Source organism: Canis aureus, chromosome 21, assembly GCF_053574225.1.
Source record: "Canis aureus isolate CA01 chromosome 21, VMU_Caureus_v.1.0, whole genome shotgun sequence".
NCBI classification, from domain to species: Eukaryota; Metazoa; Chordata; class Mammalia; order Carnivora; family Canidae; genus Canis; species Canis aureus.
Genome location: NC_135631.1, coordinates 12,302,501 through 12,326,018, shown reverse-complemented (window position 1 = coordinate 12,326,018; position 23,518 = coordinate 12,302,501). Strand labels below are relative to the sequence as shown.

General features: G+C 47.4%; 2 long non-coding RNA genes across 7 annotated transcripts in view; one reads left to right on the top strand and one right to left on the bottom strand.

The window, feature by feature from the left end:
- Positions 1–1,156: 1,156 nt before the first annotated feature.
- Positions 1,157–3,546, bottom strand: LOC144292550 (uncharacterized). 3 transcript variants are annotated; one of them, XR_013359946.1, is made up of 4 exons: positions 3,318–3,546; positions 2,176–2,270; positions 1,870–2,003; positions 1,157–1,544 (listed from the first exon to the last, which is right to left on the bottom strand). It is a non-coding gene; the product is annotated as an uncharacterized LOC144292550 (long non-coding RNA). The 3 variants fall into 3 exon arrangements; XR_013359948.1 differs by having other exon boundaries at positions 1,157–1,535; positions 3,318–3,545; XR_013359947.1 differs by lacking the exon at positions 3,318–3,546 and adding an exon at positions 3,148–3,311.
- A 1,170-nt stretch (positions 3,547–4,716) lies between these two features.
- The window catches only part of LOC144292549 (uncharacterized), a 44,751-nt gene continuing 25,949 nt past the window's right edge, over positions 4,717–23,518 (top strand). For 2 of the 4 annotated variants that reach the window (XR_013359944.1, XR_013359942.1), the window contains exon 1: positions 6,334–23,518. This exon is cut by the window's right edge and continues 5,193 nt beyond it. This is a non-coding gene — a long non-coding RNA (uncharacterized LOC144292549). The other 2 variants (XR_013359943.1, XR_013359940.1) reach the window with 2 other exon arrangements.

Sequence of the window (23,518 nt, the reverse complement as noted above, 5' to 3'; positions counted from 1 at the left end):
GTGACTGGAGGAAATCTTTGAGGAGACGCCGTTTTTTGGGGGGAAACCCAAATGCCAGGATGGAATGCACATGAAGATCTGGGGGCACGGCATTCCAGAAGCAGAGAAGAGCAACTGCAAAGGCTCTGAGGTGCAAGTGACCTTTGCTTTGCTTGATCAGTGGGCCGAGGCTCTGCAGGATTAAGTCATTTGCCCAGTTGCCCAGTTAGGACGTGCTAGGGTTGGGATCTGAACCCACGTCTTTTGCCCTTAAGGATGGAGCACATATCATTCCAGCACTGAAAAAGGAACAGTAGTTGAAGATGAGATGAACGCCTCCTGTCTTGTCCTCCACCAGATCTAAATCCATCCGTGTCTTCCTGATAACTTGCAGAATTATAGATAGGATCCTGATTCCCATTAGGGCCTTTTCACCTCCACTGGCCCAAGCAGTCATGCAGGGACCACCAGCCCTAACAGCTCCCTGAATGGGCCAGCTCCAATTCCTTCTACATTTATGAACAGGAAGAACCAACTCCTTTTGCAATTTTTTTCTCCCTTGATGATAATACATGTTCATGGCTGAAAATCAGAAATGGCTAACAAAGTAAAAATCAGCCATAATTTCAACCTCTTTGGGAATGTTTGGTATGTATCTTTCTGGTCAATGCACACAGCTGCTTGACAAGGTTATGAACATTCTGCACATAGTTTTGGAATACCCTTTTTCCTCTTGTCATGAAAATAATGTTTTCAAATGTATTTCTAACAGCTGACTGCAAAGACCAATTCAAATGTAACTATGTTAGGGCTTTTATTATGATGAGTAACACAAAGATCCTTTTTTACCCATAAATCTTTGTTACATGATGTCCTACAAAGCAGGGGAAGTGTCGGCCTCCCCGCATGCTGCGTCCTGTGCTCAGTGAAACCGTCTTCTATTGCGGAGGGAGCAGGGTCTTGTGCCCATGAGTGTGGAGCAGAGTTCATGATTGCTCTCTACTGAGAAATGGACTTGGTCACACCTTCCCTAACTTTCCCTTTCCTCTCAACCTCTCCCTATCATTTTGGTCCCAGGACAGATACAATGGGGAAGAGGAAGAGAAGGAAGGGAGAATGCAACTTGATGTTGTATTTTGAAATAGGAAATATCGAAATGGTACTTTAGACACAGGAATACTGTTTAACAGTATTTTTATTGAGTGATCAACTGGCAGGAAGTTGAGGCTGATGGGATCAGGGGCTGCCTCAGTACGGCAGAGTCTATGGTGACTGTGTTTTGCTTCTGTGTGGGCCTGCCACGTGGGCAGGCACAGGAAACAGGAGTCCAGGGTTCTAGTCCCTGGGGATATTGGATTAGTGTGGGGGGTACCCGTCTGTGGTAGGTCTGGAGAACAAACCTGGTACCAAGGTGGTGCCTGAGAGAGCATCTGAGGACCCAGGTTGTGGGGGGCTTCTTCCCGCTATGGCAGGGAGGGAGGGTCTGCCTCCTCGGCAGGTGCTCAGGTTAAGGCTCCTCCTCTGGATGACCACCATCCCACATTTTCTCCAGGTTCCTGTGTGGCCTCAGACAACAAAAGTGAGAAAAAGACTGAACCAGAGAGAAAGACATGAGAGAAGAGACAGTAAAGGTAACAGAGTGAAATCGAGAAAAATGGGACAGAGGGAAAATGAGACACCCTCTGTGAGGAGGCTGATGGATTGAAAAGTAGAAACCTTCTGGGTAGAAGTTTAAGCATCAAGAGTTACTTTGGGTCTGGACAGGCTCATTATACTTCCACAGCTGCCAGCTCCTAATTCACAAGGGCCAATGTCAAGTACTCCTACCCCATGGGTCAGAAATATTTCTTTGACAACTGTACTCACTACAGACCATCTCCCTAAACTCACCGGGGGTGCCCTCTTGCTGAAAAGCAATTTCTCAGACTTTCTGGAAGCTGACTACTTCTCGGTGGAGCAGACAATGGAGAGTCCGTGCCAGGGAACAGCCCTTCCTTGAACATGTCTGAAGACCTTCTGAGTTTCTTGGGGAGGGAGTAAAAAGTGGAAGCTGGAGTGGGCTAGAGTTCAGCAGGTGGGAGGAGTGAAGGGCTAGAGAGAAGGATACCAGGGGGAAGAGGAGGGGGGGAGGAGGGGGAGGAGAGGAGAGAGGAGGGTGGCTGGAGGAGGAGTTCTACTTTCCTTGCTCACACTCACCTCTTGGTGCCCAACAAGGACTCTGTCTTCCTGCCAGGCTGCAGGAAATGGCTTTTTGGCATCTACTGGAAAGGCCCAACAGTCACTGTCAGCTTCTGCAGGTGGTGTTGGTTGAGAAAACAAGAGGAGACAGCAAATGAAGGGAGCTCACTCTAAGGGGGGGTACTGATGCTTGTTCACTTTGGCGCATGGGAACTTTTGAAAAGGCACCTCTTAGAGGAAACGGCAGGAAAAGAAACAAAACTACTCATAGGCAGGCTTAGAGGAGATCCTTCAAACTTCATTAGATTCATCACCAACCCTGCTGGAGACACTGGCCTCAAATGCATCCTTTCTTTTGAGTCCAAATTCAGAAGACTTTTTGTAAGCAACTGCCACTGACCCTGATCCTCCCCCCCACCCCCCCCACACCTGCTGTGCTAGGGCCCAAAGTTGTCCCTGGCCCAGAGGGCATCCCTCCTTAGTTTGAGCATTCCCTTGGCTCGGGATGGTTGAAGTGCTTCTTCATTTCTAGCCTGCTGCCTTCCCTTATGTTCAGTTAACTGGACTGTGGTTAAGATGGGCTCTCCCTCTCTGGAGGCAAGGTGTCTTCCAAAACATCAAAAAGAAAAAAAGGGATTTGAGAGATGATGCGGAATCAACCAACTCTACAAAATAGCAGCTGAGGCCCAGGATCGCACAAGGCGATGGCGGGGGTGGAGCAAAATCCACCCAGTGCAGCCCCTCTATTGCTGTCACTGTTGCTAAACCCCAACTTTGGTGCGAAGCTTTTCCCCCTTCTTCCCCCAAGGCCCTAACCTGCGTAGGTCTAGGCGGGCTTGACTGTCCCCTGTCTCCTCCCCACTGCCCGCTTGCCCCCGTCGCCCAGGTCCCAGCAGCAAGGGCAGCAGACACTAAAGGAGCTGGACTGTCGGCTGGTTCAAAGAGCCAGGGAAGGGGGATCCCTGGTTGGCTCAGCGGTTTAGCACCTGCCTTTGGCCCAGGGCCCAATCCTGGAGTCCCGGGATTGAGTCCCATGTCGGGCTCCCTGCACGGTGCCTGCTTCTCCCTCCTCCTGTGTCTCTGCCGCTCTCTATGTCTATCATCAATCAATCAATCAATCAATCTTAAAAACAACAACAACAACAACAACAACAACAAACCCAAAGAGCCAGGGAAGGCATTCGCCTGTCCTCCGACTTCCGTTTCCTGGGAGGCCGTGCTGCTCATTGGCCCAGCAGAGGTGATTGACAGGTCAGTGACGCAATGAATGATGAGTCTGGGAAGGTTGGTGGCCGTTACCGGCCTGTTCTCTCATCGCGAGAATTTAGGGTAACGGTCACCACTATATCCCTTTGGCCGTTTCCCGCGCTCAAAACCCAGCGTCGTTTCAGTAGAGAGTGGAAGGCACTTTTCTCTCTCAAAAGGAGGAACACGTTGTTTTTGTTTTTTTTTTTTTTGGGGGGGGGCGGGGTCGGAGGGGATGGAGGTTGTCTAAAAGTACAAAATGAATCCTCAGAAAGAATACAGTTTTGTCGTTCTAAATGAGTCACTGTAATAAACGGGCTTGATTTGTAGAGAAGTTGTGGGAACGTGAGAGGGCCCGAGGGAGGGAGGAGAGGTGGCTGGGAGAGGGGACTCAGGCAGCCCTCAGGAGGCCGGAGTTGCGTTTGTTTTCTGCAGTTGTTGAAGATCTTGTGAGGCTGTTCCTGAGGCCTGGATGTGTGACCTGGGTGGTGGTGGTGGGGAAATGATGGGCCCACTGTTAGGGACTCTATAAAAAAAGGCCCAGGGGGTGAGGGTGAGGGTGGGGGGCAGGCTGGCAGGCAGGCGAGGCAGTGTTTGCAGTGCTCTTGCACGTGGAAATTGGTCTCTCTGCAAAGGCCTCTCAAGTAAGAGCTGGCTTGGATGGTAGAAGGGAGGCCTGAGTTGTGCAGTGCTTCCTAAGGGATGGTTGGAGCGCAGAGCTGGAGGGCCCCCACCTCCGAGGGCATGACCACAGGAGACGTGGCCTCTGGAAGAATGGCGGTGGATCACCACATAGCTTTTTAGAAGGAGGGAGCCAGAGGTGGAGAGACCTGAGAGAGACAGGGAGTTAAAAGAGATGGGAAGGATGGCAAAGGAAAGAGAATCTGTCACGGGGACTTAGAGCTGGTGTCCCAGAAAAGCCAGGCAAATGCGTGCTTGCCGTATAGTTGTCACTCAGTAAGTGCTAGCTATTATTACTGCTCCTCTTGGAGGGGTGGGCGAGGGGCTGCTTGAGTCTGGTGGTTCACGTGGACTAGGTACTGAGTGCAGATAAAGAGGAGCCAGGACAACAGGCCATTATTCCAGCTGTTTTCTCTGTCTCCCCTGTAATTTTGAGAATCACAGAAGCTACCCCTCCGCTGGGGAATGGGGAGGGAGGATTGAACTAAAGAGTAAGGGTGTTGGTGAGTGCTGGAGCTGGGAGCCCAAAGGATGGGATGTAGGACTGAGGAGCCACTGTCCTTCCCAAATTGATTGTAGCTAAGGCCAGGTGGATGTGAGGTTGGGGGGGGTGGGGCGGGGAGCGGTGGTGTAGCTGAGGAGGAGAATGGGAAGTGGTGTGGGCAGGCACTGGGTGAACTATGTCATCTCATGCATTACAGCTGTCATGGTTGCTGGGGTGGGGCCGAGAGGGGAGCAGCCCACCTTGTCGTCTCCTGGGCAAAAGGGATGAATGGTGGTGAGATTCAAGGCTCCATTGGAAGTTCCCATCAATCATTGGCAGAAGTGTTGACTTTCTCAGGGACCAGTGGCCTTTGAGGCCTGAGAGGGCAAGGCTCCCCCAGGAGGTCCTGAGACAAGAAAACCACTTTCCATTTGACAGGAAGGGTGTATCAATGGAGGCTCCTGAATACTCTGGAGAGTACATAGTACCATTCCTAAAGGTTCTGAACAAAGAAAAGGAAACTGCCCACATCCTATATTCCATTTCCCTTGGCTTTGCTTTCCCTATCTTCACAAGTTTCCATGTTCCCCTTTAGTGAGTCACTGAATCAGCGGCATTTGCTGGGGGGTGCATCATGGGCAGTGCTGGGCTAGCCAAGAGGAGGTGATGTTGAAAGAAGAGTGAAGAATGCTCCTGAGTCCCCAAATTACCCTTAGTGTGCCCAAGGTTGGGCAACCGGGTGGCCCACAACTGGTGCACAAAGCCACCTGGATGACTTACACAAGTGGAGGGGCTCTGGTCCCTAATGTCTGGGGAGAAAAAAGGGTCTCAGGGGGACCTAGAAGGCCAGAGAGATACAGGAGGCCATGTGAGGGGCTAGACAAAAGAAGACAAAGATGAGGATGGAAGGGACTGAGGCAAAATGGAGACCAGTGGCAATAGGTCCTGAGCCAGGACTGGGAGAGCTAAGTGAGGTAGCCCTGAAAAGAGCTAACTTAGCTGCCTAGTTAGTCTTCACAGTCTTTTCTATCTCTACTTCCACTGAAATGACTCTACTAAGTTTCAAAGAAAATTTAGAGTTCTCAGAGTCTTCCCAGATTCCAGGAAGCATTACATATACAGTTATGCTAACTTATACTCATTTTATAGAAACCCTTCGGAATCTTACTGGGGTGCATAGGCAGCTCCCAATGATCTTATCATGGGGTTCAAATCCAGGCAAATGAGCTAGGCAATGGGGTACTTGTAAGAGCCAAATCTAGGAAAGTCAGCTTCTGGAAGCTGCTTTTTTACCTTTCACCTCCATGGACCAAGGGTCGAAACAAGCAGTGGGAGAAAGGGCAAAATGAGCTGCTTTGGAGCAGCGGTGTTTATCATGCTGGGATGTGACAAGATAGTGGCATCACAGTTGGGGCACTGTCGCAGTGGTCTAGCACCCATTGTGAGAGGGCCGGTTAGCCTGGGCGTGGAGCCGTGGAGGTGATGGCCCTTGGTCAAGCGTGGTCACTGCTGATCTTGGGAGGTTTGCCCGCTGTCAGTGACTAGAAATGCCTCTGATGAACTGAGTTGGGACCCAGGCAGGAGGCTAGGCTGGAAGCAGGGCCGGGGCAAGGAGGACACAACACAGCTACTAATAAATGGCCTGGAAGCCGGCCACTGGTGGTGGGGGAGAGTACTAACCCCTCCCCTCCGAGGGAAACCAGATAGGCAGAAAGGGTCATGAATGGATCAGGGGTAAAGAAGAGGACATAAACAGAGGTGAGACAGGCAAACGAATGTGCTAGAGAATCCCGAGAGGGATGGAATCCAGTCGGGCTGATTCTTCTTTGGGTCATCGAAGGAGGCTTCTCTTGGCTCCTTTTCCTTAGATGATGCTAATGCAACACCAAGGATGTTTAGAATGGGCCCAGGTTTCCAGAAAATGACCTTCATCCTCTATAGTACTACTGTCAGCTAACCCCTCTCAATGTGTGGGAAGTATGTCCATAAAGGAAATGGGGTTTTCTGTGTGGGGATGGGGGGCGAATGCCTTCCCTGGGCAGTGGCCTGGTGTGTTCCCAAATGTGGCAAATGCTCAGGAGGAAGGGGGCTGCTTGGCTGGCTGGGAGCTCAGCATCCCTGATCTCACGTATCTTATAACCAAGGCCTTTCCTCCTGCTACCAGAAGGAGCAGTCAGGTCTGATGGGCACGAGGGGGGTGTGAGGAGCTGAGAAGGAATGTCAAGTAGGCAGAACTTCTGAAGGGAGAAACACAGTCTGTGGGAGAAGGGCAGGCAGACACACAAATCCCCTCCCTTCCCCAGGTTGCGACCTGCCGCTGGCCTGTCCAGGAGACCTGATTTCCTATCCTTCTCAGCCTCTGCCTGTCATCCTGTGTCTTACAGTAAAATGAGGAGCAGGGAGGGAGGGCAGGGAGGAAAGAACAGGGGAGACAGGGCTAGAGGGAGCCCGAGCCACGATAATACCATACATAGAGATGGAAAGACAGATACACTGAAACAGTAACAGAGCCTCTGCATCTCTGCGGCTGCTTTTCATCATAGTGATTATGCTCGTTCTCAAGGGATATTTACCTCCTCAATCAAGAATTTAGAGCCCTGTGCTCCGACCATAATACTCCCTGAGCGAAATTTGCAGTGGATGCCTCTACTTGCTAAATATAATGGCTCCTCCACTTAATGAGGAGTTGAAGTGATTCAGAGACAGTGGCTGGTACTAGCTTCCTGGCAATGAAGAGCATTTCTGGGGAACAAATCATGCCAACTGCCCCCTTTCCCCTCCACATGGGCAACTATGGAGAAAGACACAATGGGGGCTAAAATGCAGAGTAAGGAGCGGGAAAGGGTTGCGAGTCCTTATCCCCTAAATCAGCTGAAATAATCTGGTTGGGAGAGGAGGGGAGTGTTGAGGGGTGGACAGGTTGGATATAAGAGGTGATCAAAAGCAGCTGGGAATGCAAACAGGGTAAGGGCAAAGAGCTGTCTCAGGGTCCTTCCACTCTTTTCTTTGGGTGGTTGTGCTAAAAAAAATCGAGAAATCGAGTCTGCCCAGAGGCCACAGACACGGAGATGGGTACTGGATGCTTTTAGCAGCCAGGAAAATTGTTTTCCTGTTTGAAGATGGGAGGAATACCATGTAATGTGGTTTAAGTCTCAAAGGAAATAAAAACTCCCCATCCTCGGGGTGCACTTTCTTACTATTGTCCTTCTCTGTCCAGCTCTCCTTTCCTCCTTCAAAGCCCCTCTTCTGAGAAGTGCAGGCCAGGCAGGAGAAGGGGGTGTGGGACTCCCTATGATGCCAATTTGGCTGCCGTGTTATTGTTGCCACGGGAGTGAGTAGAGCTCTTTCTTTCACCATAGCAGCCTATGAAAGGACTGGGCTTTTTCAAAGGAACTTTATCAGGGAAATATAAAGTAAAACAACCAGTTCAACTAAGAAAATGTGAAAGATGGAAGCCAAGAGATCTTTTTGACTGGTTTGTAACCCGCCGTGATCCTACACTTTGCTATTAGCTGTTTGGCTCTATTGGATTCCAAACCTGTTCTCAGTTTGGTTTTTGTGGGAAATGGATTCTTTCCAGACTCTGGGGCTTATCTATCTCCCCCACTGTAGCGTCTTCTTTGCCCTTCTTGGGTGGGGCCAGCCTTTCCCATTCTGCCCCGGAAAGCTCATCTTTTTAGTTTTTTTACTTCCGGTCTCCTTCATCCTCTAGATGGCTTCTCTGCTTTTCAGGGTTTCGTGCTTTAGCTTAGACTTCTTTTTGTCAGCTAGTTGGGGTGCAGAGCCCTGTGACCCTTCCATTCTAACCTGTGGAGGGGCTGTTTTGGGGGTGGGGAGGAGAGTTCGACTTGTCACTGTGGTGGGCAGAGAGCTCAGATGTCCGGTCATTAGCAAAGAAAAAGCAAATGCTGTCCAAAGTTCACATGTCCATCTTTTGTTCCCTTTTTGAAGACTGCTAGGCCCCCTCGCCCCCCAACATGCATTCCCAGCCTCTCAGTCTCCACAGTTTTCCAAAATTAATACTGAAAATACAAGTACAGTTGAAGGAATTTTTTCTCAAAGGAAAAGAATGGTCATTTCTTCCCAAGGAAGATGGGTTTGGAGTCTAATAACACAAACTAAATCTCAAAGAAAACATGAACATACTCCATATTTAATCTAAAAGCATACAGTATTTGTTAATAGTATATACAAATGAAAGAACAGCTAAAATGGTAGGCAAGCAGCGGGGGGAAGAGAAGGGTGTGGGCAGGGCAGGGGCTGCCTTCAGCAAGAACTGAAGTCTAGTGGTCTGTTCAGGAGTCTTCCTGGATGTTGGAAGGCTTATGGGCGTGTGGCCAGCGCCTCAGGGCATCATCCTTCCAGGGCAGTGAGTGCAGAATGTGGGTAGCAGAGCCCAAGTTCTGAGTGTCTCCAAGGTAACTAAGATACTCTGACTGAGGTGACTCATGAGGATCAGTTGGCTGGAGGAGTCTTCAGCAAAAGGGTCTCAGTTGGTGTAAGCAAATGGGCTTCCAAGGAACCTTCTGGCCGGGGAGAGGAGAAAGCTCTCCAGAGAACGGCATATCTCTTGAAGTAGCCTGAGTGTGTCCTGGGCCCCAGTGACAGGCCACGGGTCCCCCAGTTACAGCACTGTGGGACAGAAACTTCTAGGCCAAGACAGTTTCTTGTCAAGTCACTACACCATGACAGTCATGATTGCAGTTTGGGGTAATTTACTGAAGAACTCTATCACATTCCTAGATACAAGGTACCTTTTTAGGGAGGACGAGCAAGCAAGAGGACTAGCGTCTTTGTTCCCTTGACATGCTTGAGGAAGTGGGTGCTTTCTGCTTCTCATCTTCTCAATTTCTCTAGACTCCAGAGTTTCCAGTTCCTCCCTTCCATACCCTGGCTTCTCCATTATTGGGCGAGGTGAGGTCAAGTGGCCAGCCAGCAAGGGAATTGGTGAGGAAAGGGACAGCTTCACTGACGGATGATAGAAGAAGGTTTCTAGTCTAGAATTGTAAATGGAACCAATGATAATGTCAACAGACTAGATAACAGTAAGGCAGCAGGAAGGACAGGATCATGGTGCCGTCAGCAGGCTGGAGTCAAACGTGCCTGTGGCTGGTTGGCTGCCGCAATGGGCCTGATAGGCTCCTAGAGTTTGTTAAGAGAGTGTTGGAAGGGCCCACCGGAGAAGGCCTCTGGCCAGGGTGGAGGCGGCTCTTGAGTGCTGTGACTGGTCTCCGTTTGGATAACAGGGAAGTGGATGAGGTGAAGCAACGCAATGGTAGGAAATGCTAGGGATCATCTCTTCGCTGCACCTCTCATGGGCCACACTGCATGCATGGACTCCAGAGGTTCAGGGATTTGGTAAAGCTCTTCTGAATCCCTACTGCCATCTGCAATCCCAGCTACTATTGCCTACTGCAATCCCGGCTCTCATGAGGGGGGAAAATGCCAGATGGGAGATAAAGAGTAGGGAAAGAAAAACAGTGAGACCAGAGGAGAGAGACAGAAGCACAGCATGAAGTTAACATAGGTAAAGAGAGAGGCAGACAGTCTAGAAAAAAGTACCCACCACATTTTTGTGTTCCACCAACAATAGTTCAGCTAATTGGCAGAGCACAGGTTAGAGCCTTCCCAGAGTGTCACGGGTTTCAGGAAGAACTGTTTATTTACACTGTGCATCTCGGGTAAATCTTTCCAGCTCAGAGGCCTTCACTTTCACAGAAACAGACCTGAACTTGGTCAGGATTCATTACTCGTGATTTCCAGTCTGTTGGGGGGATGTGGAAGGGGCAATGGGGCATGTAGTGGATGGAGGTAGAGCTCTCCCACCAGCTGCCTCCTTTGTCTCTCTTCCTCGGGTCTAACGTAACAAAGACTGCTTTTTGTGGATAGCCCAGAAGAGAAGGATGTGAAGGGCAAAGCGCTTGAGTGTGTGTGGGGAGGGCTGGCTTAGGAGTTGAGTGAGGAGAGAGGAAGAAAGGGAATCATAGTACCCTTCTGAGTCAGCCCTAGTCAGACTATGGGTGTAGGGGAGGACGTTGGTTCGGAGCGGGGAGGACAAGGGTTGGGAGATGAGCAGAGGGAGGGGGAGCGTTAGATTCCTCCCATGCCACTTAGAACTCATTCTTGATTTGAGTTTTCTCCACTGTGCCTTAATCCCAATGGGAACGTCGGGCTGCAGTGTCTGGGGACATGGGAGTTGCCCATGACAGGTGCTCAGGTATAGTGTGCCTGGTCCCTTTTCTTAGTTCTAAGAGATACTCACTCCTTCCTGGTCTCTTTGCTATCCCAGCTCTGCTTTTCTCTCTTTAGCCCTCTCTTTAGATCAGTGTGGTGTTGGAAGAATGGTAGGTTTAATTTAGCAAAACAAATGCAGATGACAGCAAAGGGCAGAGGTGGCTTTTATTGGGAGAGGAGAGCTTTGGGGTATGAAGCTTCTAATTTGACCTGAGTTTGTATCTCCTGACTACATTGGTGAAAAAATATGCCAGGGAGGGGCTGGAGGAAGAATGGCAAATACTGACCTTGGGCAGGTCAGAATCTCGGGTGAACGTACTAGGAAATGGTAGGTCCTTGGCTTAGTTAAGTGAGGTCATGGGTGAGGACATTATGAAGATTGCGTGACATGAGTGGGCCTGGGTCCCTCCTCCAGAGATGCTACGTGGGAAGTTTCTAATGAATGGGAAAAGTCTCTTCTGAAAGGTATAGATTCAGAAGCAGGGTCTCCACCTGAAGCATGACACGGTCAGGGTGGCTCCTCCTGCTTTCTCAAGCTTGCTCTTACAGCTGAGTGGTGGCAGAGGCCTGTGTGTTTTGGAGCTTTTCTATCTTGAAGGGGAAGAAATCAGGTGAGCTGAAGGAGGGACACAGAGAAAACCAGATGATGACTGAAAAGCAGAAACCCAGAAAAGACTATATCTACTGAGCTGTCAAGTCCTCCAAGTTACCCCTCCTATACCAGCTGCCAATCAAAAGGATTCTGCTGATCCAAAGTTATATTTACCATGTCTTCAGAGCTTTTAAAAGGTGGGAAGGGGGAAAAACAACTAGAACCATATAAATCCCCTTCTGCTAAACTTTCTAAGCTTGCAGAAGGCACCATCTTGGTGAGAATCTATTCCTCATCCTGTCAATTACCCATGGGGACTCAGCTTTATGCACAGGGAGAGAGGTGGAGAATGGAGAGAATTTGAGTCAGAGCCAAGCAGAAGACTGCTTCTTCCCTTGCCTGCCTCCCTGAGAGCAGAGAGCAGACTCTTTTTATCTCTGTATCCTGAATGTCCAGCATATTGCAAGAGCTCAATAAATAGGTATTTATTGAATTGAAATAAATCGTTTGTTGAATTACCATGTGGGTAAATACACAAAGTTAGGTCCTACTGCGGAACAAGGACCACAGAGGTAGAGGGTAGAGTATAAGATGGTCTGAATTTGTGGAGATCTAAAGGAGAGAAGCAGAATATATCCCAAATTACCACTATGTAGAATAGGGATAGGATAGGTATTGAAAAGGGAAAGGGAAAGGAGGCAGAAGAAAGAAGAAAAGTGAAGGGTATAGCCGAGGTAGCCTAGTGCAAGGGCTGTGTTGCTTTGGAACCCATGTGTACTTCTTCCTCAGAAAGTCCTTAAGTCTTGAGTCTTTAAGTTGTAGTTCTGGCAAGTAGGATCCCTGACCCCTCGCTAGAGAATACAGCATAGTTAGAGACTACCATTCCATTGCACTTGGAAGGGAGAGGGAGAGGACGACTTCCCAGGGTTGGGGGAGAATTGAGGTGGGTGTAGTGGTGGGCCTGGGAAGAGTGTTAAAGTTAGGGGCGCAACAGAGGAGAGTTAGAACCTAAATGAAGGAAAACTCGCACTCCTGGCAGCAGATGAGATTCGCCATCTGTAAAATCTCTTCTGATTGACCTCTTTGCTCTGAGCTGATTTGTTACATGTTGTAAGTGTCATGAAGAGGCCTCTTGAGTTCAGCAGGGACCCAACAGCCTCCAAGTTACTCCACAGCAATCTGTCATCTGGGATGTGCCGCGGATTGGTGGGAGGAGGTTGAACTCAGGCAGAAGAAGGTTGAACTCAGTTCAGAAGGTTTCCTGAACTTGGCCAGGAAACCCTGCATCTGACCCATGAAGGAGGGGACTGGGAGTCTGGAATGCAGGTCCCGATTCTTGGAAACGTAGGTGTTGGAAAGTACCTCAAAGGCTTTCACTCTTGGTGGTTCCTGGGCTTGGATTCACAAATAGCAAAATTTCCCCTCTATAATTTGGGGGACTAACAGTTTCTTAGGTCAGAATATTAAAAATCTAAACATGATCTATTATAAGTCATTTTGCAAAAGGCTTTTTAAAAAGGCTCTTTTAACTCCACAAAAATGGAAAGAATATAATCTCAGAACAAACCCTGTTCCTCAGATGCATTTCTAGGGGCAGACTGGCCACCACTGGTGCTGAGGAGTCTTGAGCCATTTAACTTCTCCACTGTGTTGCTCTTCTTTCTGACAGGGTGGGCCAACTTGAACGGCTTTGTACCTGGGACAAAATGGGCTCCTGGAGGCTGGGCAGCTGCTAGAGACGCCAGCCACAGCCACTGTTGCTCTAATCACTGTGGACTACTTAGTCCCAACTTCCTGAGTATGTCGGGGAGTTTTATGCCTCCGGCTGTGTTTCAAGCTCTTTTGTCAGCAGGGAATGCAGTACCTTCCTCTCCTTCACATTTTCCAAGTGGCAAAATTTGACTCCTCCTTCAAAACTAGCTCAAGAGCCATATCCTCTGAAGTCTGTCCTGAGAGCCTTCTCTACTGCCACATCAGGAAGGAATTTTTGATGACTTCTATTTCGGTAGTACTGTGTATTCTAATTTTTCATTCATATGCCTCTATTCATGGCATGAACAGTGTGCTAAGATGATGATTTCCTTGCTAGATTGGGTTTTTTTTTGGGGGGTGGGGCTAGGACTGTTTATTTTTTGTATAGTGGGTGACTTGAAGTCCAATTCATCAGGAGCTAACGATAGGAAGTTTCGTTAGTCGCCCTAAAATTGATGGCCAGGCCTGGTATCAAGTCTCTTGGCAGTGGATAACAGGCATTCATGCAGGCCGGCAGCTGTTTGATTTGATACCTTGGGGGTTTGGACAGCCTTACCCTTGAGAGTGGTCTTGGAAACCTACTTATAGACACTGAGGTTCACAGATAAGATTCCAGCTTAAGAAATATAGTGGACAGAATGAAAACCAAGATACCAGCTTGCTCTTGAGGACCACCAAGAAAAAGTGGCTTTAGCTATTGACACTAGTGTTTGTGGAAATGACCTGTTTATCAGAAAGAGTGTCAAAGGCCCAGATGCAAGAACCCAGGTTCCCAGGGCAGAGCAGGACCACCAGCAATTTGACTTAGTTACACCACTGGGTGGTTCTTAATAGATTTGTTACAAAGCTGGTCCCTTGGTCTCTGAATTGAGATGGGGGACTGGTGTGCTTCTTGGCAGGTGGTAACAGTCATTCAACCTGTATTTCAAAGTCTTGTGATGGAGAACTCTCAGCTTCACAGGGTAGTTTATTTTGTTGCATGACAATTGCAATTATTTTAACAGTTATTTGTACTGAACTGAAATCTGCTTTGCTTAGAACGAGGACCCACTGGTTTTGGTTCAGTGGTTCAGTACCCTGTGAAAGTCCAAAATCTCATGTTCACATAAATAGATGAAGAAAGCAAGCAAATGTCCCCACTGTTTATTATAAACCTTATTGGCTACTTTATTCTCTCCCCTTCCCCCAGCCTCCCTACAGTTCTTCCTAGAATATATTTTTAAGTCCTGCTCATCCTTCTCTGGATTTGCTCTTGGTCATCAATGTCCCTCATAAGTGTGGGGCAGGGGCAGCCCAGGTGGCTCAGCGGTTTAGCGCTGCCTTTGGCCCAGGGTGTGATCCTGGAGACCCAGGATTGAGTCCCATATTGGGCCCCCTGCATGGAATGGAGCCTGTTTCTCCCTCTGCCTGTATCTCTGCCTCTCTCTCTCTCTCTCTCTCTCTGTCTCTCATGAATGAATAAATCTTTATATATATATATATAAAGACAACCAACTGCACAAATTCCACCCCACCCCACTACTATTATTAATGTTCAGTAGTGACCACCTGAATCTAAGCCCAGTGAGCCTCAAGGATTCCTTCTTTGGTACTACCATTTGTCTTCAGAGTTGTTCATGTCATTATTGACAGGATTTACCCTGCACACTAGTGTTGTGGGATAATAGGGAAATATCAGGTGCGATCCCCTTCTTTCTCTACCATCAACATCCAGAGTGTTTTGCTGGGGACACTAAATGCCATTGGGCAGCTGACAGTCTTGTAAGTCTTACTTGCAAGACTAAAGCCTCTTAAAAGTTGAATAGAATACAAGTTCAATAACTCTTAGGTTGTGTCACAGCCTATGTTTAAAGATTTGCTGATTTTCACAGAAAACAGAAGGATTCCAACTATTGTCTTGTAGCTTTAACTTTCTTTTTCAATTGGTCTGTGTTCTGGTTTTTTTTCTGGTGTTTCCATAGTTGGATCAGAAGCTGTACTGCCAAGAAATGAAATTTAAATTTCCCATTCTCTGGGCGTCACGACACCCTGAGTCCACTAGAGTTCCTTGCCATGTCTTGTCTATCACTATGATCCCAGTGCCTGGCCCAGGACTTTCAGCACTGATGGTGTGGAGGGCTGGATGGTCATTAAACATGAGTTGGCACCTCCTCCTTTTTGCCTTCGTTGGCACTACCCTCTTCTGTTTTCTTTCTGGCCCACTAGCCACTTCTCAGTGACCACTATGGGCTGAGGCTAGGTCCTGGGTTATTTTTTTTTTTTCCTTTCTATACTCTTCTAACCTCAACCAGACTTATGATTTTAGATTATATGTCAATGACTCCCCAAGTTTATATCTCATAAAGTCCAGACTGAATTTTAGACTGCTTGAGTATCTAGCAGGAATTTCATATATGTCATTGCTAGAACAAAACCCTTGATTTTCCTTTCGAATTCCACCCTTGAAATGTTCCTACTGGATGTCCTCTGTAGTAATAATGGGACCTATGTTTCTTCAGAGCCCTAAAACTGGGCTTGATTTGTCTACTTTCTTTACACTTCCACACCCAAGTCATTATCAAGGAAGTTCATGCTTCTTCCCAAATACATTCCCAGATTGTCTGCTTCTTCATCAGCTCCACTATTACTACCCTCAGGCAAGGCCACCATCATGGCCAGCCTAGATGATTGATCAGAATAGCCTCCTCGCTGCTTTTGCTCTTGCTTCTATATCTACACTATACATAACAGCTGAGTGATCGTTTGCAAATGTAAATCCAATTCTGCCTTGCTTAAAACCCTTCTCTGGTTGTCCTTTGAGCCTGGAATAAAATCCAACCTCTTTGCCATTGCCTACAAGATGCAGAGTTGACTCATCCCAGCTTACCTCTTTGGCGTCACCCATCTGTCTGCACACTCTGCTCCATGCATTCTAGTCTCTAAATACTCCAAATGTATTGTTCTCAGAATCTTTGCCTAGCTGTTGCTTCTGTCTGGAACATTCTTTCCTCTGATCTTTGACCTGAGTTTTCTCAACATTAAGGTTAGTTTCAAATGTTTGCATTTTCAGAGAAACTTTCCCTGTGTCCTCTACTTAATACTGCCTCTGCTGTAGGAGTCATGCCTTCCACCTTGTTTTCATAGCACACATCACTATCTGAAATTATTTATTTCCTTGATTACTGTCCACCTTCCCACTGATGAACAGGCTCCATGAAAGCAGGAACATGGTCTTTCAAATATTCCATTGTATCTCCGCATCTGGCACCTAGTAAGTGCTCAGTCAATAGCTGGATGAATTCACTGAATGTGGAGCGTTGGATGACTGACCATTGAATGCTTTGGCAACGCCTATGCAAACAATGCCTTTGTAGAGGTCCCCTTATCTTCTTTCACAACTCAAGGTCATGAGACATCGACATTTTCTCAGTAACAAAGTCTCCATCAAGGAGACCACCATCTCTACTTTTCGGGGTATGGGGGGAGAATTAATTCATACTCATTTAAATGATAAGGATGAACTGACCCTCACTCATGAGCTGAACATGCTAAGTTGTTAATAGCCTCCCTGGGGTTTTACTTCTTACTCCGATGCCTTTAATTATTTTTACATGTTAACCATATCATAACAGTCTAAGGATACAGAAAAGCTAAAAATTAGGCATCCTTAGTTTTGTTGTGCCTGGGTCTGGTTTGATAGGGGTGAAAAATGTGTGGAAAGATATTCAGATCAATGTCATCAGTGTTGCTGTAAAGATCATAGGGCTTAAAATGTGCTAATAGCATAATGAATGATACTGACTGGGATTTATTAGGCAGTTTATGTCACTGTGGCTCTTGGGGGTGGTTCCCGACTTCATTCAAACTGCCTCACTTCAGCTCAAAGTTCTTTGAGAACCTAAATTTTTCCCATCGGCTATGGAGTCTTCCTCACTCATGCATGTCACTTCATTCACGTGTGTCCTTATCTGTATCCTTACCTTTCCAGGCGGGCCTCTGTACCCAGACCTGCCTGCATTTGCACGGATGGGAAAGAACTTAAATATCTATGGAAAACTTTGTTTAAACTGTGTTTTGTATGTTCTATAAGAAGAAAAAAGATTTATTAAGTACGCTTTATACCTTAGCAATGTTTTCACATGATGTTATCTCACATAAGAGCTCTAGGACCGTTAATAAAATAATTCTAAAAAACTCTTGCTCTCCCCAATGTTGTGTTCCCTGATAGGATTCCTGGTAGTAACGGGCTATCAGAGAAGTAGACTGGCATTGCAGATAACGTTGCTTCTGGTTGCATAGCAGATTAAAAGGGGCTGGTTATTCTAATCAGCGAAAAGTCTTTTTTTAAAAAAAATATTAGAGAGGGAGGGAGGGAGAGAAACATGAGCAGAAGGGAGGGGCAGAGGGAGAGGGAGAAGCAGACTCCCCACTGAGTAGGGAGCCTAATGCGGGGCTTGATCCCAGGACCCTGAGATCATGGCCTGAACTGAAGGCAGATGCTAAACCAAGCTGCCAAGGCACCCTGAAAAAAGCATCTTATCAGAAATCTGCTGCTAGTCATGGGGATGGGAGTATGAGATCCTAGAAGATTAGCCCTGACACAGGTTGAGGGTGATGAATCATTTTAGGAAATCCTGATCTGGAGACATCATTTATGAAACATACTTACTGAGAGCCTCTCTGAAGAAGACTCTCTGCCAGTGTCTGGAGATGTCTGTGAATAAAACACAATGGTCCTTGTCCTCATGAGGTTTACTCTCAGAGAAGAATCCTTCTTAGGGGGATGCTCAACGCTGAATATGGGAAATCTGTAAAAGATACAAGGCGGCCTTGTTAAGACTGAGCCTAGAGGGACACCGGGGTGGCTCACTCAGTTAAGCATCTGCCTTCGGCTCAGGGCATGAGCCCAGGGGTCCTGGGATCGAGCCCTGCATTGGGCTATCTGCTCAGTGGGGAGCCTGCCTCTCCTCCCTCTGCCACTCCCCTTGCTTGTGCTCTCTCGCTCTCTGTCAGATAAAAAAAAAAAATCTTAAAAAAAAAAAAAAAAAAGACTGAACCTGGAGAGCACATCTGACGTTCTTCCAGGATAGACTTAGGTCTTGCCCTTAAAGAGTTTGCAGTCTGGGAGAAAGGACAGACAATGCCCATACTGTAGGGCAAAAGTGCTAATAGGCTCTGCTAATGCCACAGTAATTCAGGGAAAACAGTTTCTTCAGATTTGGGATTGAGGCAGTGGGAAGATCCAAGAAGACATTTTGGACAAGGTGGCATTTAGTTAAGCTTGGTCCTGTGCAAGGGACAATGTTTGGGGGTGTGGAGATTGTGGAGGGGGGTGGCCCTGCCTGGCATAGGCAAAGACTAGTAAGTGAGGAGAAGGATTGTCTCTAAACAGCTAAATGGAGACAGCCTGGTAGGTGAACTTTCATGGTTGGAGGGTCATATCCAGACTGCTCCCATGCTTGTTACTGTCTCCTGCTCTTCAAGGGGAAAGAATTCAGGGGTTCTGAAAATCTGAAAGTTTAAGGGCACATTAAAACTTCCCCTCTGCCTGACTTGAACGGCCTCTGCAGGGGGTACTAAATGGTTGAAGTCAGAGAAGGGTTGTGGGGAATAGCTGCCACTGAGAGAGAAGGAGCCTGGAGGAGGGTGCGGTGGGTGGCTTTTTTGAAGGTCAAGGTCAAGACAATGGCACCAGCTTTTGTCTCCACAAACAAAAATTCAGGGTGGAGCTGATGAAAAATTTAAGGTTCTTGAGAAACGTACTGAATTTTGTAACCTAGGCATTTAAACACGTAAAACATGTGTTTATATAGTTTTTAAAAAAAAGGGTTATGGGCAGCCCTGGTGGCTCAGCGGTTTAGTGCCACCTTCAGCCCAGGGCCTGACCCTGGAGACCCAGGATTGAGTCCCACTCGGGCTCACTGCATGGAGCCTGCTTCTCCCTCTGCATGTGTCTCTGCCTCTCTCTCTCTCTCTCTCTCTCAGGAATAAATAAATAAATAAAAGTAAATAAAAATAAAAACAAAAAAGGGTTATGTGATATCTACTCTTTCATTTAAGTATTTTGATAACATGTTTTTGTTTTTTTTGTTTAAACAAGAAGTGGGAAACCCATGGATAAGAGCAAAGGGCTAAAGAAGAGAGAACCAGTATCAAACAGAAGGGGAAAAGTCTCCATGCTGGGTCACATAGCTGTGCAATTCTTCTTTACCAAGTGTTGGAGTATTGGAATAGCAAAATTGGGGTTGTTGCCTTGTTTAAAAGCTAATGGAGAAAAAAAAGGTTAATGGAGCAAGTAATGCAATGGCTCAAATCTCCTGATCCTCATCCGTGAAATGGTGAGATGGTGACAAAAGTTCTGGCCCTGACAAGGACAGTATGAAGTTAAGATGAAATAATATCTGTAAAGCACCTAGTACAGCACCCAGCATAAAGCAAGTGCTTAAGAAATGTTATTGCCCTTCTTTTCTGGTCTGCCTTTATGCATGCAATCAGGAACAGCTACCTTTCAGTTTTGACTCCCACTGGATTTTTTCCTTTTACTGTCCCTCTTTCCTCTGGGCTTCCCCATCTGCTAAAAGTGTTGTCAATCTATTCCAGGCTGTTCCCCCTTCTCATCCTTCCTCCCTTCCTCTCCTCGTCAAGTTCTGCCTTGAGATCCCTGAGGCTATGACTGCTACTCCCCAACTGTCCCACTGAGGTGAACGCCCCGAATCATGGTGACCATCTTTTAGGATTACTGGAGTCAACAATTTTCATTCCTGAGAATTGGAATGAGAATTTCCAGGAATCCAATTTCATTGGAACCTGGAAATCCCAGATTGTGACGCTTCTAGTTTTGGAAATGGCCGAGCCTGAGTTTCTTGAGCATTTCATCCTGGGCTGGAAAGGAGTGTTCAGAGGGCTTACAGAACTTGCCTGTAGGGACATAGCCAGGCAGAAAGCATTGGCTTTTTGGGCCTGAGCATTAGCTTTCCTGCTATCCTTCCTCTCTCCACCTGTTTTTCTGACCTGCCATCCCCACAGCAACAAGGGAGACCTTTCTTTCCTAGTTAGAGCCTCATTAGCATTCAACTGGACACATAAATATTCTTGCTCAATTTCATGCTTAGTGAGCTTGTTGAGGGCCCACTGGCTGCCTATTGTAAGGTGGATTGTGGATTTCTCATTAATAGCCATTCAGTGCTGCCTCCTCCCTCACCTTTAGGGATGAGGCAGCAGCAAAGGGGGAATTATTATTAACTACCATTTCTGCCAAGCACTTTACATACGTTATCTAACATAATCCTTACAAATTTGCCATAACTCTATAAATTAGGTATCTTGTCCCCATTTTCTATACAAGAAAATAGAGGCTCTACAAAGTCAAAAAGCTAAGGAAGTGGCATAAGACCTTAAGTATTTGTCTTCAGAGCTCATGCATTTTCAAGGCCTACCGCTTATTCTTCTGGTAGTACTGATGGGTGGGCTGGCCCTGTTTGCATATAACCTCACCAGTGTCGAAGCATGCAATTTGGAATATCACTTCCCCCTACACTGGCACCTCTGCCCTCAGGCACAGTCAGTAGCCTATACATTTTCAGAATGAATACTACCTGGCAAGATTGGAGGGGCACCACATGGTCTTGCCTGGGGTCAAATATGACCTCTATTGATTTATATATCCTGCCGCTTTCCTCCTCTCCATCTTCCTCTCCCAACACGCAAAGCATTTTTGTGTCTAAGATCTCACTGTATCCTCAAAATAACCCTGTAAGGTAGGCCGGGCTGAGATTATTATTTTGAGTGTATGTATGAGGAATTTAAGGCTCAGTCGACCTAAATGGCTGCCCCATTTTACATAGCAGCATTTTGGAGATAGTGCCTCTTTCTGGTTGCCAAGCCAAGTCATTCATTCTCTAAGGGGGCTGACTTGCTTGGGGCTTTCGACTGGGGGACAGTTTTCTATGGGAAAAGTTATTGTGTAATTAACTGGCTCAGCAGGTCCTGGGGAAAGGGCTCCTGAGGATTTGGGGGGACTTCTAGACCAGTGAAACCTCTGGGCTTCCCTCTCTTGGTCACTCCATCTATAGATTTCTTTTGTGTGTGTGTGTGTGTGTTTGTGTGTGTGTGTGTGAGAGAGAGAGAGAGTCTGTGCATATGTGATTTCCTTTTGTCTTGTGCCACTGGGTGATGGTCTTCCTCTCCATTGCTAGGGTAACGAATAGGGTTAATTCATAATAGAAAACTGTAGATGGGAGAACAAACCAGGATCTCTTGTAGGAATACTGGTGTGAAAGGAGATCAGTGTCCTGCCAGGGTTCGTTGTGTAGCTCAACTTGGGCTTGGAACAGAGGCTGCTGTGGGAGCAGATGGAGTCATTGTTTTCTTTGTAGTTGGAGGTGCAGCTGGGAGTGGCAGGTGGGGAGGTGGTTCTCAGGGACAGCTCCAGATTGGTCTGGTTGAAGGAACAGAGCCGATCTGAGAAAACAGACTTTTAAGAGTCTGCAGGGGAAGATGCGGGGAGGATGGACTTGGGTCCAAAATTGGGCAGAACTCAAAGGCTGGGCAGAGGCATTCAGAATGAAGAGCTCTAACATAAAACTAAGCACACAGAAAGGCTAGGACAATGTTTTGGCATGAGGGAGTAACTCAAGAAATGCTAATTTCCTTTTTTCCTTTTTGGTGGAGCAGTACCATACAGTGAATTCAAAATCGACTATACTTCTCATCCAGAATAGAGTTTGCACCATCGCTGTGCCTTAACGTCCCAACTAAGGTAGACATTCAGACAAAGGCATCCGGTGTCTGACCTTAGAGTCACTCCAATTGGGGCTGGAGCCCTTTGTGCTGCTATGTGACACTGGCCAAAGTCATTTCACTTCTCTGAGCCTGCTTCTTCATTTGAAAAATGGGGATCATACTTTCCTTGCAGGGTTAGAGCTACATTAGCTGTGAAATAAGGTCTTGGATGCTTAGTAATGGAGTGATAAAGCAGTTAAGCTGCACTCAAATGGACTGGCCTAAATTGCTGTTGAGACTGGAGGAAGACTGGTTTTTGAGCAGCTACAACCCTGACTCCAGGGCCTTATGTTGAAGGCTGCGTCTCAGCCTGGATATCCTGGGGTAGGGTCAAGAATCCTTAAAATCAAAGTCTAGCATCAGTTCTTAAAGGATGCTAGACTTCCACCGTGGGGAATATTTCCGAGTCCATAGTCCTGAATCCCTAGAACATGATGACCCTCCCAAGCCGGGAGGAGGATGTTCAGACCCGGAGAGTTTTGGCTGCCAAGACATCAGAATCTCCCACACTAGCTACTTTGGAGGAGACCTCCTAGATGTTATGTCTGCAGGCTTCTGGGGCATCTGCCCCATCAACTGTAGTCCTTAGGCTGTCTTGCTACCCTCCATGCTTCTCAGACACTTCATCCTCAAGATACTTCTTCACCCAAGTCCAGGTGCCTGAGACCAGCCTGCTGGATTATGCTTCTTTAATCTGTCATGATTGGGATTAGGGGGTTCGAGAAACTTCGTTCTCCCTTGGAAGGTGATTATTATGGTGGCCCTTGGGGAAGCAACTCTCCTATTTGTACTTTTCTGAGACAAAGCAACAGCGGATGAGGACTCTGGATATTTGGGGGCTTTGTAGTTTGTTTTGTGGGGGTTTTCTACTGGTCCTTTTTTCCAGATTCTTCCCCAAATCTTTTCCTCCCCAGGAATGATCCCGGCATCCTCCCTGTAACCAGGGTCAGGGATCTCTGCTTGGGTTTTCCCCCCTCTGTCTTGTCTGCCTGCAGAAATATTGCGATAGCTTCCTCAATGGCCCACCCTGCCCTAGTCCATCTGCTGCAATCCATTGTCCACACTGCTACTGGAATTTGTTTATCCCAGCAAATATCCATCATCAAATAACCATTGAGTGCACACACAGTCTGCCAGCCCTGGTCTCCTGGAGCTTACAGCCTCCCTCATTTCTGATTCTGCTTTTCTTCTTGCCCTCAAGCTAAATATCTCCAACCATTGCTCCTGTGGTCAGAAGCCTAGTGGGTGCCCTCGAGCCTCCAGGAGCAGGAGTATATATAGCAGGAGGAACCACTGCTCTACCCACTGCCACTTCAGACCTGAGCTTCTCAGCACATCCCACCCTTACTCCCCCCTACAGTTCATGCTCTTGGACTTGTCTTCACCTTTCCTGATCCCCAGACATTTGCTGGGGCTCATCTCCTGGGACTTCCTAGGAATATGTTCATCTCACTGCCCTTCCCCCTTTCCACTATTTGCTCTTTGGCCATTTTCTCTTGTGTCTTAGAGCTGCTTCTGGAATGCCTTTCTCCGGCTTGCTCACCTTGAAAGCAGCTGCCCCTCCTTCCACGCCCAGCTCAAATGCTACCTCCTCTGGAAGCCTTCCTTGCTTG